The 14,573-nt window shown below is 43.4% G+C and overlaps 1 protein-coding gene across 1 annotated transcript in view; it reads right to left on the reverse strand.

Moving 5' to 3' along the window:
* LOC124804865 (zinc finger protein 330 homolog) overlaps positions 1 to 14,573 on the reverse strand; it is a 77,691-nt gene that overhangs the window by 22,058 nt on the left and 41,060 nt on the right. The window lies entirely within an intron of this gene.

Here is a 14,573-nt window from a genome sequence, read left to right on the forward strand (position 1 = left end):
TGTAGCAAACAGAAATACAATGGCATGAAACCATCTAACTACTTTCCTCCACTCAACCTCAGGTGAAACATCAAATTTATTAAAGGAACAGATCTGATAAAATTTTTAACGTTTGTTAGTTTGTAGGACTGTAAGGATGTTCACATACTGTAAAAACTAATATCAAATACATTATTTTTATCACATAAAAGTATGTCTCTGTGGTTCTGGAAGTGTGTCACTAAAGAACATACATACCCCACCAAAACATTCTTTCGGTGATCACAAAGAAAAATCAGGAAACTAGTTCGTATATTGGAACACATGATTGCTTTTTATAAATCTGTCCACTGAGAACAGCACAAGCATAAACACCAACTGTATCAATATAAGAAAAGTAAGACAGCTCTGGTCTCAAGGCTTTATGATGTAGCGAAGCCAGTCTTCGCAATATGCCAACATCAAGTGCTAGGCCTCATTGCCAGAACATAACTGAGCAATCAGCCTCACCAGCTGAATGTCATACAGACCAGCTGCAGCACTTATTAAATGCAGTACAGTAAGACTGTTTGCTACTGGTTATGTTCAGGAGGTCAAATGTAGCACTTTATAAGGGCATAATGTTGAAGCCTTCTGTGCTGAATGATACATAGTTGCAACTGGAACTGTCTTTTGCTTCTTAGATAAAAATTTGGCTCATCATAAACATCAATGTACTGAACATGAAATCAGTATAATAATAATGGATTTATTACCCCTACCTATTGTTGTTGTTGTGGTCTTCAGTCCTGAGACTGGTTTGATGCAGCTCTCCATGCTACTCTATCCTGTGCAAGCTTCTTCATCTCCCAGTACCTACTGCAACCTACATCCTTCTGAATCTGCTTAGTGTATTCATCTCTTGGTCTCCCTCTAGATTTTTACCCTCCACGCTGTCCTCCTATGCTAAACTGGTGATCCCTTGATGCCTCAGAACATGTCCTACCAACCGATCCCTTCTTCTGGTCAAGTTGTGCCACAAACTTCTCTTCTCCCCAATCCTATTCAATACTTCCTCATTAGTTATGTGATCTACCCATCTAATCTTCAGCATTCTTCTGTAGCACCACATTTCAAAAGCTTCTATTCTCTTCTTGTCCAAACTATTTACCGTCCATGTTTCACTTCCATACATGGCTACACTCCATACAAATACTTTCAGAAATAACTTTCTGACACTTAAATCTATACTCGATGTTAACAAATTTCTCTTCTTCAGAAACGCTTTCCTTGCCATTGCCAGTCTACATTTTATATCCTCTCTACTTCGTCCATCATCAGTTATTTTGCTCCCCAAATAGAAAAACTCCTTTACTACTTTAAGTGTCTCATTTCCTAATCTAATACCCTCAGCATCACCCGACTTAACTCGACTACATTCCATTATCCTCGTTTACCCCTACCTACATAGTATAATAATACTCAGAACACCTACCAAGACAAATGCATCCATAGAGTAAGGATTTGGCAAAGTACTTTGAAATGAATTAGTGCACAGGATAAGTAAATTAATGCTAATGTAACATCATTAGAAATTGTAACAACTGTAAAATATCTCTGAGTACACATCTGCAGAGTCTTAAGTGGCACCACATAAAACCAGTTGTAGGGAAAGCAGATGAAAGAATTTAATAAAATTTAATTCAATCACATTAAAGGTAGCTCACAAAACTTTTGTTTGGCTGATTCTTGAACACTGTTCACAAAACTGGGACCCTTATCAATTAGGATTGATAGAGACGATCCAAAGAAGAACACCACATTTTGTCATAATCGCAAGAGATCATCAACAAACTCCGGTGGTAGACAGCTCAAGACAGGTGTTTTCCATTATACTTGCTGTTAAAATTCTGAATGAGTATGACTCGAGAAGAATCGTGTATCATACCGTTTCCTTCCAAATGCACCTTCGTGAAATAACCATAATGATAAAAATCAGAGAATGTGAGCTCACGCAATGGACTGTAGGAAAACACACACACACACACACACACACACACACACACACACACACACACACACACACACACGTCTCGGGCTGGAATGCAATGGATGCAAGCAGCAATCTGAAGAGGTTGGGGAAGGGATAGTAGTATACGTGTGTAGGGAGAGACGAATGCTGTCTGGTGGAGTGTGCAGGGAGCAGAGTCCAACAGCTGCTGTGTCAGGAGGTTGTGGGGCAGGGAGGTGAGGGAAAAGGGAACAAAATATGAGAGAAACAGGTAAAGACAGTTGGATGCAGTGGCAGAGGGCTACAAATAAACAGGGTGGGAGACAAGAATGGGGAGGAGATGATAGGACATACAGGGTGGAAACTGTTGGGTGGAGGATGTGAGGACAGTATCTCACAGCAGGTTGAAGCCAGGATAATTACGGGAGCGGAGAATGTGTTGTAAGAATACCTCCCATCTGGACAGTTCAGAAAAGCTGGTAGTGGAGGGAAGGATCCAGATGGCTCGGGTAGTGAAGCAAACATTGAAATCAAGTGTGTTGTGTTCAGCTGCATGTTGTACCACAGCATGGTCTACTTTACCCTTGCCCACAGTATGGCTGTGGCCGTTCATCCCGGTGGATAGCTGGTTGGTAGTCATATAATATAAAAACTGTGCAATGACTGCAACAGAGCTGGTAAATGACATGGCTGCTTTCATAGGTCGCCCAGCCCCCGACGTGGTAGGATGAACATATGGCAGGGCTGGAATAGGAAGTGCTGGATGGATTGGGCAGGATTTGCACCTGGGTCTTCCACAGGGATATGATCCTTGAGGCAAGAGGTTGGGATTGGGAGTAGCATGGGGATGCACTAGGATGATGTGGAGGTTGCGTGGGTGACAGAATCCCACTGTAGGAGAGATGGGAAGTATCTCAGATAGGATGTCCCTCATTTCAGGGTGCAATGAATGAAAGGTAATCAAAGCCCTGGCAAAGGATGTGGTTCAGTTGTTCCAGTCTGGGTGGCAAAGGGGAAAACTCCTTTGTGGCTGGTTTTTGGGGGTGGTGGGAGGATTGGGATTGTGAGGGAAATGGAACAGGGGATCTATTTGTGGACTAGGCCTGGGGAATAGTGCCTCTCTGTGCATGCCTTGGTGAGACCATCAGCATACTGCAAATTCACCGTCCCCAGGTAGTCAGGCTATATAGGAGGGATTTTTTGGTGGGAAAGAAATAACAGCTGTCAAAATGCAGGTACTGTTGGTACTTGGTGGTTTTAATGTGGACAGAGGTGCCGATGGAGCCATCAGAGAGGAGGTGGTCAACATCTAGGTAGGTGGCATGCTGGATTGAGAAGGACAATATGAAGTGGGCAGGAGAAGTGGTGTTGAGGTTGTGAAGGAACAAAGATAGAGTTTTGGCCCTGGGTCGAGAACATGAAGATATAATCAATGAACCTGAACCAGACTAGGGGTTTGGTGTTTTAGGAGGCTATGGAGGTCTCCTCTAGATGGCCCATAAAATGGTTGGCATAGAAGGGTCCCGTGCAGGTGCACATGGCTGTGCCATGGATTTCTTTGCTGTCAATTCCTCCAACCAAAACCACCCTAATTCCAATACTGAATCCTGCCTCTTACAGTTCGTACCACCATCCAACCACAATCCTCCTTCCCCCCTCCTCCTCCCCACCTAACTACCCAATGGTCACCTTCCAGGAATTCCTAACCTCCAACTTCACCTCACCATCCTTCCCCACGTCCCTTCCTGAGAACACCAACCTTTCAGTAGAAGAAAGAACAGCCATACACAACTTCAAAACAAATCCTGACCTAACCATCCTATCTGCAGACTTCCACCACTGTTATCATGAATCATGGTGACTACCTGGCAAAAGACCTCTGCCAATTGTCTGACTCCACCACCTATAAACTTTGCCAGAGTGATCTCTTTCCAGAAGTCAAACAAAACCTCCAATCCCTGCTTAACACCTTACACCCTTCCCAGAACATCTCCTTTGAATTTTCCCTCCTCACCCCTATGACACCCCACATGCCCTTCTCCTACGTGCTCCCCAGAATCCACAGACCCCACTATGCTGGATGCCCCTTTGTGACTGGTTATTGTGCTCTCATTGAAAGAATTTTGGCACTCATTGACCAACACCTCCAACCAACTGCCTGTAATCTAGCCTACCATGTAAATGATACCAACCACTTCCTTCACTGATTCTCCACCATGCCTACCCCTTTACCTCCTGGATCGCCACTCATCACTGTTGACATCACCTCCCTATACACCAACATCCCTTATGCCCGTGGTCTTACCATTAATGAATATTACCTTTCCCAACATCTTTTGGACTCCAAATCCAATACCTCAATTCCTCTTACACCTTACTAACTTTATCCTAACCCATAGCAACTTCTCGTTTGAAGGGAAGGTATAAAAACAAATTGGCAGCACAGCTATGACCACCCACATGGCACCCCTCTATGCCAAACTTTTTATGGGCCATCTAGAGGAGACCTTCCTAGCCTCCCAAAACACCAATCCTACCCTCGTTCTGGTTCAAATGACTGAGCACTATTGGACTTAACATCTGAGGTCATCAGTCTCCTAGAACTTAGAACTACTTAAACTTAACTAAACTAAGGACATCACACACATCCATGCCTGCGGCAGCATTCAAACCTGTGACCATAGTGGTCGCGTGGTTCCAGACTGAAGTGCCTAGAACCGCTCGGCCACACCGGGCAGCCGTTCTGGTTCACTGATGCTATCTTCATGATCTGGACCCAGAGCCAAGACACATTATCTTTGTTCCTTCATGACCTCAACAACCTCTCTCCCAACCGCTTCATGTGGTCCACCTTAACCCAAGGTACCACCTACCTAGATGTTGACCACCTCCTCACTGATGGCTCCATCAGCACCTCTGTCCACAATAAACCCACCAAGCACCAACAGTACCTGCATTTTGACACCTGTTATTTCCTTCACACCAAAAAATCCCTCCTGTATAGCCTGGCTACCTGGGGACAGTTAATCTGCAGTATGCCGAGAGTCTCACCAATGAACCACATCCTTTGCTTATCATTGCACCCTGAAATGGGGGACATTCCACCTGAGACACTTCCCACCCAACCTCCACATCATCCTAGTCCATCCGTATGTCACTCTCAATCCCAATCCCTTGCCACAAGGATCATATCCCTGTTGAAGACCAAGGTGCAAAACCTACCCAATCCACCCATCCAGCACTTTCTATTCCAGTCCTGTCATAGGTTTATCCTACCCAATCAGTGGCTGGGCCACCTGTGAAGGCAGCCATGTCATTTACCAGCTCTGCTGCAATCATTGCACAGCTTTTTATATTGTGTAACTACCAACCACCTGCCCACCAGGATAAATGGCCACAACCAAACTGTAGCCAAGAGTAAAGTAAGACCACCCTGTGTCACAACATGCAGCTGAACATAACACACTTGATTTCAATGGTTGCTTCACTACCCGAGCCATCTAGCCTCAACTTACAGTAACATACTGTCCCCACACCCTCCACCCAACAGTTTCCACCCCCTATATCCTATCACTCCCCCTCATTCTCATCTCCCACCTTGTTTATTTGCAGCCCTCTGCAAATGCACGCATCCACCCACCTTTCCCCGCTCCTCTCACTTTTTGTTCTTTTTTCACGCACCTCCCTGCTCCACAACATCCTCACACTGCGGCTGTTGGAGACTAGCCCCTGTACACTCCACCAGACAGCATTCATCTCTCTCCCCACCTGTACACTACTATCCCTTCCTCTTCCCCACCCCCTCCAGACTGCTGCTTGCATCCCACGTGATGTTGCATTCTGGCCCAAGATGCTGGAGTTGGTGGTCATGTGTGCATGGTGTGTGTGTGTGTGTGTGTGTGTGTGTGTGTGTGTGTGTGTGTGTGTTTACTGACTAAGACTGTGGCCAAAAGCTACATGTGAGGGTCTTTTAATCATGCCTGTCTGCAACTTGATGTAACTTCTTTACAGTAAGAGAATGTGAACTGACACAGATTTTATCAACAGTCATTCTTCCCACGCATCAGGGAGCGGGTCGAAAAGATAGTGGTACCTGAATTACCCTGTGCTAGACACTGTAAGACAGATTGCATAGAGCAGATGTAGATGTAAAATGAAGGGAGTATGTTGTGTCTAGGCAAGACAGCCTAGACACAATGAGAGGAAGCTGAAAGGCACGCGCTTAAACTCACACAGGCGGGCGTGAGGTCCTATTATCATCTCAATATAACTTGGTGATGGCGCCTTGCTAGGTCGTAGCAATTGACTTAGCTGAAGGCTATGCTAACTATCGTCTCGGCAAATGAGAGCGTAATTCTCAGTGAACCTTTCCTAGCAAAGTCGGCTGTACCACTGGGGCGAGTGCTAGTATGTCTCTCTAGACCTGCCGTGTGGTGGCGCTCGGTCTGCGATCACTGACAGTGGCGACACGCGGGTCCGACGTATACTACCGGACCGCGGCCGATTTAAAGGCTACCACCTAGCAAGTGTGGTGTCTGGCGGTGACACCACAGAGTATATTTCCTGATTAGTATAATTACAGGGATTGTAAAAAAAGATTGACATACTGCTTCTCAGAGATGAAATATTGTAACTTATTTGGTTCAGTCTTTTGTGAAAGGGACAGTTTCATTCTATTTCTAGGACTACAAGGACATGATATGCATGTTTACAGGCTAAAGTGCACTTCCAGTGTCTGCAATTCTTGTGTCACATGTAGATGTTCACAATTCATTGATGGTGGTCATAGCCAAACACAATTGATGAAGCTCAATATTTCTTTCAGCAGAAAATACAAAATGACTTTTTTTTTTATACACAGAGTGCCAGACTAACTTTTCCTGATTTGCTCCTTAAGAACTTTCCGGTCACTTATTGATTCCTATATTCCTTTGGCGACTGAAAAAACCAAGGTGTGCTGTCGGGCTAATTTGTAACAAAGCCTGAGCTCCAGATTAGATTGAAATAGACAATCTTGTTGTGGGATGCCAAAGCCAGTGAACGTATCAAAAACCCTGGTTGTGGTGGAAGACTGACCTATAGAACAGCCCAAGACCTAGGTTAGGTTGGAATGCAACAATCTGCTTACGAGTTACCAAAAGTAACGAATCTCAACACGAAAATAAGATTGCCATAATAGATAGATGTGTAGCACAGCCCAAGATATGCATTTGTCATTGCAGCAACCTAATTGTATGTTTTATTTTAGATTTTGCCAAAAATTCCAGCTATGTGGTTGAATTCTACCCATAGATAAATGATAAGAAATTATGAACAAGAATCCAATTGGCTAACTACATATCTCTCAGTTCTTCATATTGGATTCCCATTATTCATCATGCAAACTGTAACCAACAGCAGTGCGGAAGCGAAAAAGCCACTGACACTGTAAGTGCACTTTTACCTATTTGCATGTTCTGAAGAAGAAATAACACTAAAAAATAAGGAAACATTACTGCCATTTTCATCTGATACATTTTTAATTAGTAACAAAATATTCCATAGAAAATTGTTATATACTTCTGTAATCGCACTAACACTTAACTATGCATGATGTTACAACACCTTGAAATATTACTGCAACAACATACAACACAACACACTGGTTCATTTACTGAAATTACAGTTTCTAACTACCTTCCAGTGCATTTACAATTTATGTACATCAACTTTCAGTTTTGAGACATATTAAATGGTCATTAATCTGTTAAGTTTCAGTATCCAGCCCATAGTTCCGTTGATCGCTTTGAGCCTTGTACTATGGACTGTGATATGCTTTAAAATGAACCTCAGCAGAGTTATCAGAGGTACAGACTTTAATATTCATATCCAAACATTTTTCACATTAAAAACAGAGGTTGTTCTGTATTTACCACATTATTAGAAGCTACGTGTTTAAGCCATGATCACTCGCGTTGCTAGAAAATATCTAACATTTATGATTTTAGTTAAATATTCCAGCACATTTCAAAGGTAATGAACTGACAATCTATAAATGCTTTCTTTCATATCCCGTGCTTCAATTAATCTGTGGCTTGACAGTCAAATTTCAAAAATAGCTGGCCAGTTGTGCGCAGTGTTAGATTTCTTTCTAACACGGAAGTCTTTATGTAACAATTACTTCTCCTTTTGTAGAATACCACCTTGCTTCACTTTTAGTCTGTTTCTTGTACTTGTAATATGTGGCTGTGTTCGTTTGTTTTCTCCTGAAAGTGGTATGTTACATCTTTTATACAAAAAGTAAGTATTCTAAGTATTCTTATTGGGTTTTACGAACTTAATTGAAGCAATTGTTTATACAGAGTACATGACATTCTCTGTCAGATATGAAAATATATAAAACTTTTCAGGGAAGAAGTCATGTCAGAGGAACAGATATTGATGTGGCTAGATGAACCACTAGACGAGGATATTTACATAGAGGGTCTGTCATCAGATACTGATGCACCCTCTGAGCATGAAGAGATCAATACTGCAACAGATCAGTCAGTCAGAAAATCTGATACTTCTGCTACAGCTCTTTCTCAATATACAGATCGTGAAACCTTTCTTGGTAAGGGTGGAATAACACAATGGCTGAAGCAACATGCTCCTCCAGCAAAAACTGCCTGTCAGAATATTGTAACAGCTTCCAGGTGTGGAGGGCATTGCAAACAATTCAAAAACAATTTTGGAATGCTGGAAATTATTTTTTCCAGATAGTGTAATTGGTTGCATTGTGGAATAGACAAACCAAGAACTTGACAGAGTGGCAGCATCTTATTCATGGAGTGCTTGAGATTGCTCACAGACAGATTTTGAAGAGTTAAATGGCACAGCATCTCAATACTGATGAACTATGGGCTACTGATGGGACTGCACTGGATTTCTTTATTGCATCGATGAGCAAATGAAGGTGCCACACACTTCTCCAAGCTATATGTTTTGATGACAAATCTACGAGAGCTCAGAGAAAGGAAACAGATAATCTGGCACCTATTAGAGAAATATTTGGCAAATTTGTGGATATTTGCAAGAAGAGCCATGGTGCTGGTGCATTGGAAATGATAGATGAGATGTTTAACCATTCCGTTGACATTGTAAATTCAGGCAGTATATAGCAAACAAGCCTGCAAAATATGACATCAAGGTATATGCGCTCCGTGATGCCAGAACATTTTATACGCTAAATATGGAAGTATGTGCAGGCAAACAGCCTATTGGGCCATATCAAGTACCCAATGATGCAGAGAATGTGGTGTTACGATGGATTCGAACGATGTACAAAACAGGAAGAAACGTGACGATGGACAATTATTTTACATCTATACCATGGGCTAACAAAATGTACGCCTATCATCAACTCACAGTAGTATGTACTCTACAGAAGAACAAAAGAGAAATTCCACCGGAACTTCTGGACATAAAGTGTAGGCAACTGAACAGCAGCATATTCACGTTTGGAGAAAAACCAAGCAACAAAGACTTTATTTGCTCATACGTCCCCCTTCCCCCTAAAAAAAAAAGTTCTAATGTTATCAACCATGCACAACAACGATGCTGCAGATGCTGGCAGTGGCGAAGTGAACAAATCTGAAGTCATTATATTTTACAATCTCACAAAAGGAAGTGTAGATGTTGTCAACCATTTGAAATCAGAATATTCTGTTTCAGGAATAAGCAACTGCTGGCCTCTTACACTGTTTTTCAGCTTGCTGAACTTCGAAGCAATAAATGCTCAGATAATATATAAGGTAAACACAAATGACTTAGTTCCACAGAGAAGATTCATCACAGAATTGATTGTGATGCTTACAAAAAGCCCACAGGATGAAATGCATGTTGATTCCAAGGAGAAAATAAAAGGTGTTGTACACATTTGCAAACTACTGCCAGCTAAAGAAGAAAATAAATCAAATGAAAAAAACAAGATGCCACTACTGCCCTACAGGGAAACCAGATTCACACAGCATCGCTGCCATCATTGTTCCAACGCCTATCTGTAAAGAACATACAGCATCGAGTGTTCTTATTTGCCAGGAGTGTAAGTCACAAAAAGCCATATCTGAATCTGACGAGTACAAAGGAGTGTAGTTAACCTTAATTCATCACTTGCTATAAATATTAAGAACTGCTGTTCACAAAGGTGTAACTAATCAAAAAAGTTTGTGTAATCTTTGCATGTTGAAATATTTTCAAGTTTAGCAAATTACATGTTCCATACCATGTTTATACTAATTTATAATGCTTTGGTAATAATAAAGAAATTATTTATTGTACACTACTGGCCATTAAAAATGCTACACCACAAAGATGAAGTGCTACAGACGTGAAATTGAACCGACAGGAGGAAGATGCTGTGGTATGCAAATGATTAGCTTCACACAAGGTTGGCACCTGTGGTGACACCTGCAATGTGCTGACAAGAGGAAAGTTTCCAACCGATTTCTCATACACAAACAGCAGTTGACTGGCGTTGCCTGGTGAAACGTTGTTGTGATGCCTCATGTAAGGAGGAGAAATGCATACCATCACATTTCCGACTTTATCAGGTCGGATTGTAGCCTATCACGATTGCAGTTTATTGTATCGTGACATTGCTGCTCGCATTGGTCGAGATCCAATGACTGTTAGTAGAATATTGAATCGGTGGGTTCAGGAGGGTAATACAGAATGCTGTGCTGGATCCCAACGGCCTCGTATCACTAGCAGTCTAGATGACAGGCCTCTTATCCGCATGGATGTAATGGATCGCGCAGCCATGTATCGATCCCTGAGTCAACAGATGGGGACGTTTGCAAGACAACAACCATCTGCACGAACAGTTCAATGATGTTTGTAGCAGCATGGACTATCAGCTCGTAGACCACGGCTGCGGTTACCCTTGACGCTGCATCATAGACAGGAGCGCCTGCAATGGTGTACTCAACGACGAACCTGGGTGCACGAATGGCAAAACGTCATTTTTTCGGATGAATCCAGGGTTTTTTTTTTTACAGCATCACGATGGTCGCATCCGTGTTTGGCGCCATCGCGGTGAACGCACGTTGGAAGTGTGTCTTCGTCATCGCCATACTGGCGTGATGGTATGGGGTGCCATTGGTTACACATCTCTGTCACCTCTTGTTCGCATTGATGGCACTTTGAACAGTGGACGTTACACTTCAGATGTGTTACGATCTGTGGCTCTACCCTTCATTCGATTCCTGCGAAGCCCTACATTTCAGCAGGATAATGCACGACTGCATATTGCAGGTCCTGTACGGGCCTTTCTGGATAAAGAAAATGTTCGACTGCTGCCCTGGCCAGCACATTCTCCAGATCTCTCACCAATTGAAAACGTCTGGTCAATGGTGGCCGAGCAACTGGCTCATCACAATACGCCAGTCACTACTCTTGATGAACTGTGGTATCGTGTTGAAGCTGCATGGGCAGCTGTACCTGTACACACCTTCCAAGCTCTGTTTGACTCAATGGCCAGGTGTACTAAGGCCATTATTACGGCCAGAGGTGGCTGTTCTGGGTACTAATTTCTCAGGATCTATGCACCCAAACTGCATGAAAATGTAATCACATGTCAGTTCTAGTATAATATATTTGTCCAAAGAATACCCGTTTATCATTTGCATTTCTTCTTGGTGTAGCAATTTTAATGGCCAGTAGTGTATAACACGTCTTTGTCTGGTATAAAGAGAGCAAAAACGTGCAAGATCTCATTGTTAGAAAAAATCTAACACGGGACAATGTGACAACAATATACATGAGTAACGACGCATTAATTACTATCATAATATAGAGAATATTTAGGTGCAAGAACTTTCTGTAAACTGAACAGTACTACCATTACACGGAAGTAGTTTTGTGTACAAAATATCACGTATTACAGTAGAACCAGTGGAGGTGTTAGTGTTTTTATGTGTTTGGTTGAAACTAATGAACTGCTGCTATGCTGCTCAAACTCAAAATGGCAATGTTGATCGTGCTGGAAAATACCGCAAACATCTGCGCACTTTAATAATTACAGGAAAGGACAAAATTCTGGTAATGACTGGAATTTGTAAGAACTTGGTATTACATGCTATGAGTTGATGGCACGCGACTTCTCTGCCTCAGCACAAACAATGGGTTTAGAATTTACTCTAAGATCCACTGGCTAAGTTAATATTCTCAAGGTACTATGAAGAATATTAAGTTGTTAGAGATTTAGGCCTTTGTCAGCAGTAGACACACATACACACACACTCTCACAAACGCAACTTGCACACACGTCTGCAGTAGAACCAGAAACTGTAAACAGTAGAAACTGTAGTTTCAGCTCTCTGTGTGTGTGTGTGTTTTTATTGCTGACAAAGGCCTTAATGGCCGAAAGCTACGAGTGTGTGAATCTCTTTATTGTGCCTATCGCGACTCAGCATCTCCACTATATGGTGAGTAGCACCTAGCCAGATCCCAGTCCCACATACTGTTCCTGCATTGTTGCTTGGCTCATGAAATCCCCCCTAATGGCCTTACCATCAAATTACCCATCTCTGGTTGCCACCCCTCCTTCCACAATGACCTCCACCTGTTCAGATTCCACCAATCCTTAGCTCTCACCAGCATAGTCCTGCAAAACCGTATCAACCAAGCCCAATCCTCCTTGCAGTACCTTCTCTCCATCCACAAAATTCTCCTGCTATGCAATTCCAAATTCCTGGAACCTATAACACACATTGAAACTCATGCCCTGCAGGAACTTTAACAACATGCACAACCCCACATCAAAAAGATCTCCACCTTACTCACTTCCTACTCCTGCCTCCGAGTACCACTGTCCACCACTTCTACAACCACCTGCAAACCTCCCCCACGACCCCTCATAGCTGACAAACCCTGTCTCGCAGACCTACTACATTTACCCTACCCTCCAAAACTCCCTCCCACCACTACACAGAACCCAGAACCTAAACAGACCCACAACACAGTTATGAACCTTTCCTCCAGAAGCCTTAGTCCCACTGAAATGTCAGTCCTTTCCAAAGGCCTCACCTTTTGCCCCACTCCCAAATTCAACCATGCAGGCCTAGTTAAAGACCTTTTCCTGGTCCCTACAGTGGAAACACTTTTTCACTACCAACCCGACCAATCAGACTCAACCAAGGACCAATATTGAACCTTGCCTAACTCAGTTCACTCCTCCATCCAACCATCATCCACCCCCACTGCCTCCAAACCACCCCCTGTTAACTTTCCAGAATTTCTTAACCTCGAACCTTGCCTCAACATCATTCCACAAATCCCTCAACATGCAAACTAACCTTACATCCACAAAAAGAACCACAGTCCACCACCTAAAAACTGATCCTGACCTTATAATCCTACCTGCTGACAAAAGGCTTCACCACCATTGTTTTGAACCGCAAGGATTACGTGGCAGAAGAACTCTGTCAGCTGTCAGATACTTCCCCCTACAAACCATGCCACAGTGATCCCATTCCAGTAATCCAGCAGGATCTCCAGTCACTACTCAAATCCTTAGGCCAATATCAGAACCTCTCCCCAGAGTCCTTCTCTCTACTTACCCCTACCACTCCCCGCACTCCCACCTTCTACATGCTTCCTAAAGTCCATAAACCCAACCACCCAGGACGCCCAATTGTGGCCGGTTACTCTGCCCCCACTGAGAGTATCTCTGCTCTTGGAGAACAACACCTTCAACCTATTACCCGGAGCCTATCCTCCTATATAAAAGATACCAACCATTTCCTCGACCGACTCTCCACAGTTCCTGTCCCTTTACCACACGGTGACCTGCTCGTCGCTATTGATGCCACCTCTCTGTACACTAACATCCTAATGCCTATGGCCTTACTGCTGTCGAACACTACCTTTCCCGCCGCCTGACGGATTTCAAACCAACAACCTCCTTCCTAGTGTCCATGACCAACTATATGCTCACCCACAATTACTTCTCCTTTGAAGGAATTACCTACAAACAAATCCATGGTACGGCTATGGGCACCCGCATGGCACCATCCTATGCTAACCTATTCATGAGCCATCTAGAGAAATCCTTCCTACAAACCCAGAATCCTAAACCCCTCACCTGGTTCAGATTCACTGATGACATCTTTGCTATCTGGATTGAAGGTGAGGACACCTTATTCAGATTCCTCTAGAACCTCAACTACTTCTCCAATTGCTTCACCTGGTCCTACTCAACCCAACAAGCCACCTTCCTAGATGTTGACCTTCGCCTCAGAGATGGCTACATCAGTACCTCCGTCCATATCAAACCAACTAACCACCAACAATACCTCCACTTCGATAGCTGCCACCCATTCCATACCAAGAAGTCCCTTCCATACAGCCTAGCCACCTATGGTCGTCGCATCTGCAGTGACGAGCAGTCCCTCTCAAAATATACCGAGGGTCTCACTGAAGCCTTCACTGGCCGTACTTATCCACCCATCCTTGTACAAAAACAAATCTCCCGTGCCTTATCTTTCCAGTCTCCCACCACCTCCCAAAGTCCCACAGTTCGGCCACAGAGGAGCATTTCCCTTGTAACCCAGTACCACCCGGGACTGGAGCAACTGAATTACAT

This window comes from Schistocerca piceifrons, chromosome 7, assembly GCF_021461385.2.
Source record: "Schistocerca piceifrons isolate TAMUIC-IGC-003096 chromosome 7, iqSchPice1.1, whole genome shotgun sequence".
In the NCBI taxonomy this organism is placed as follows: domain Eukaryota; kingdom Metazoa; phylum Arthropoda; class Insecta; order Orthoptera; family Acrididae; genus Schistocerca; species Schistocerca piceifrons.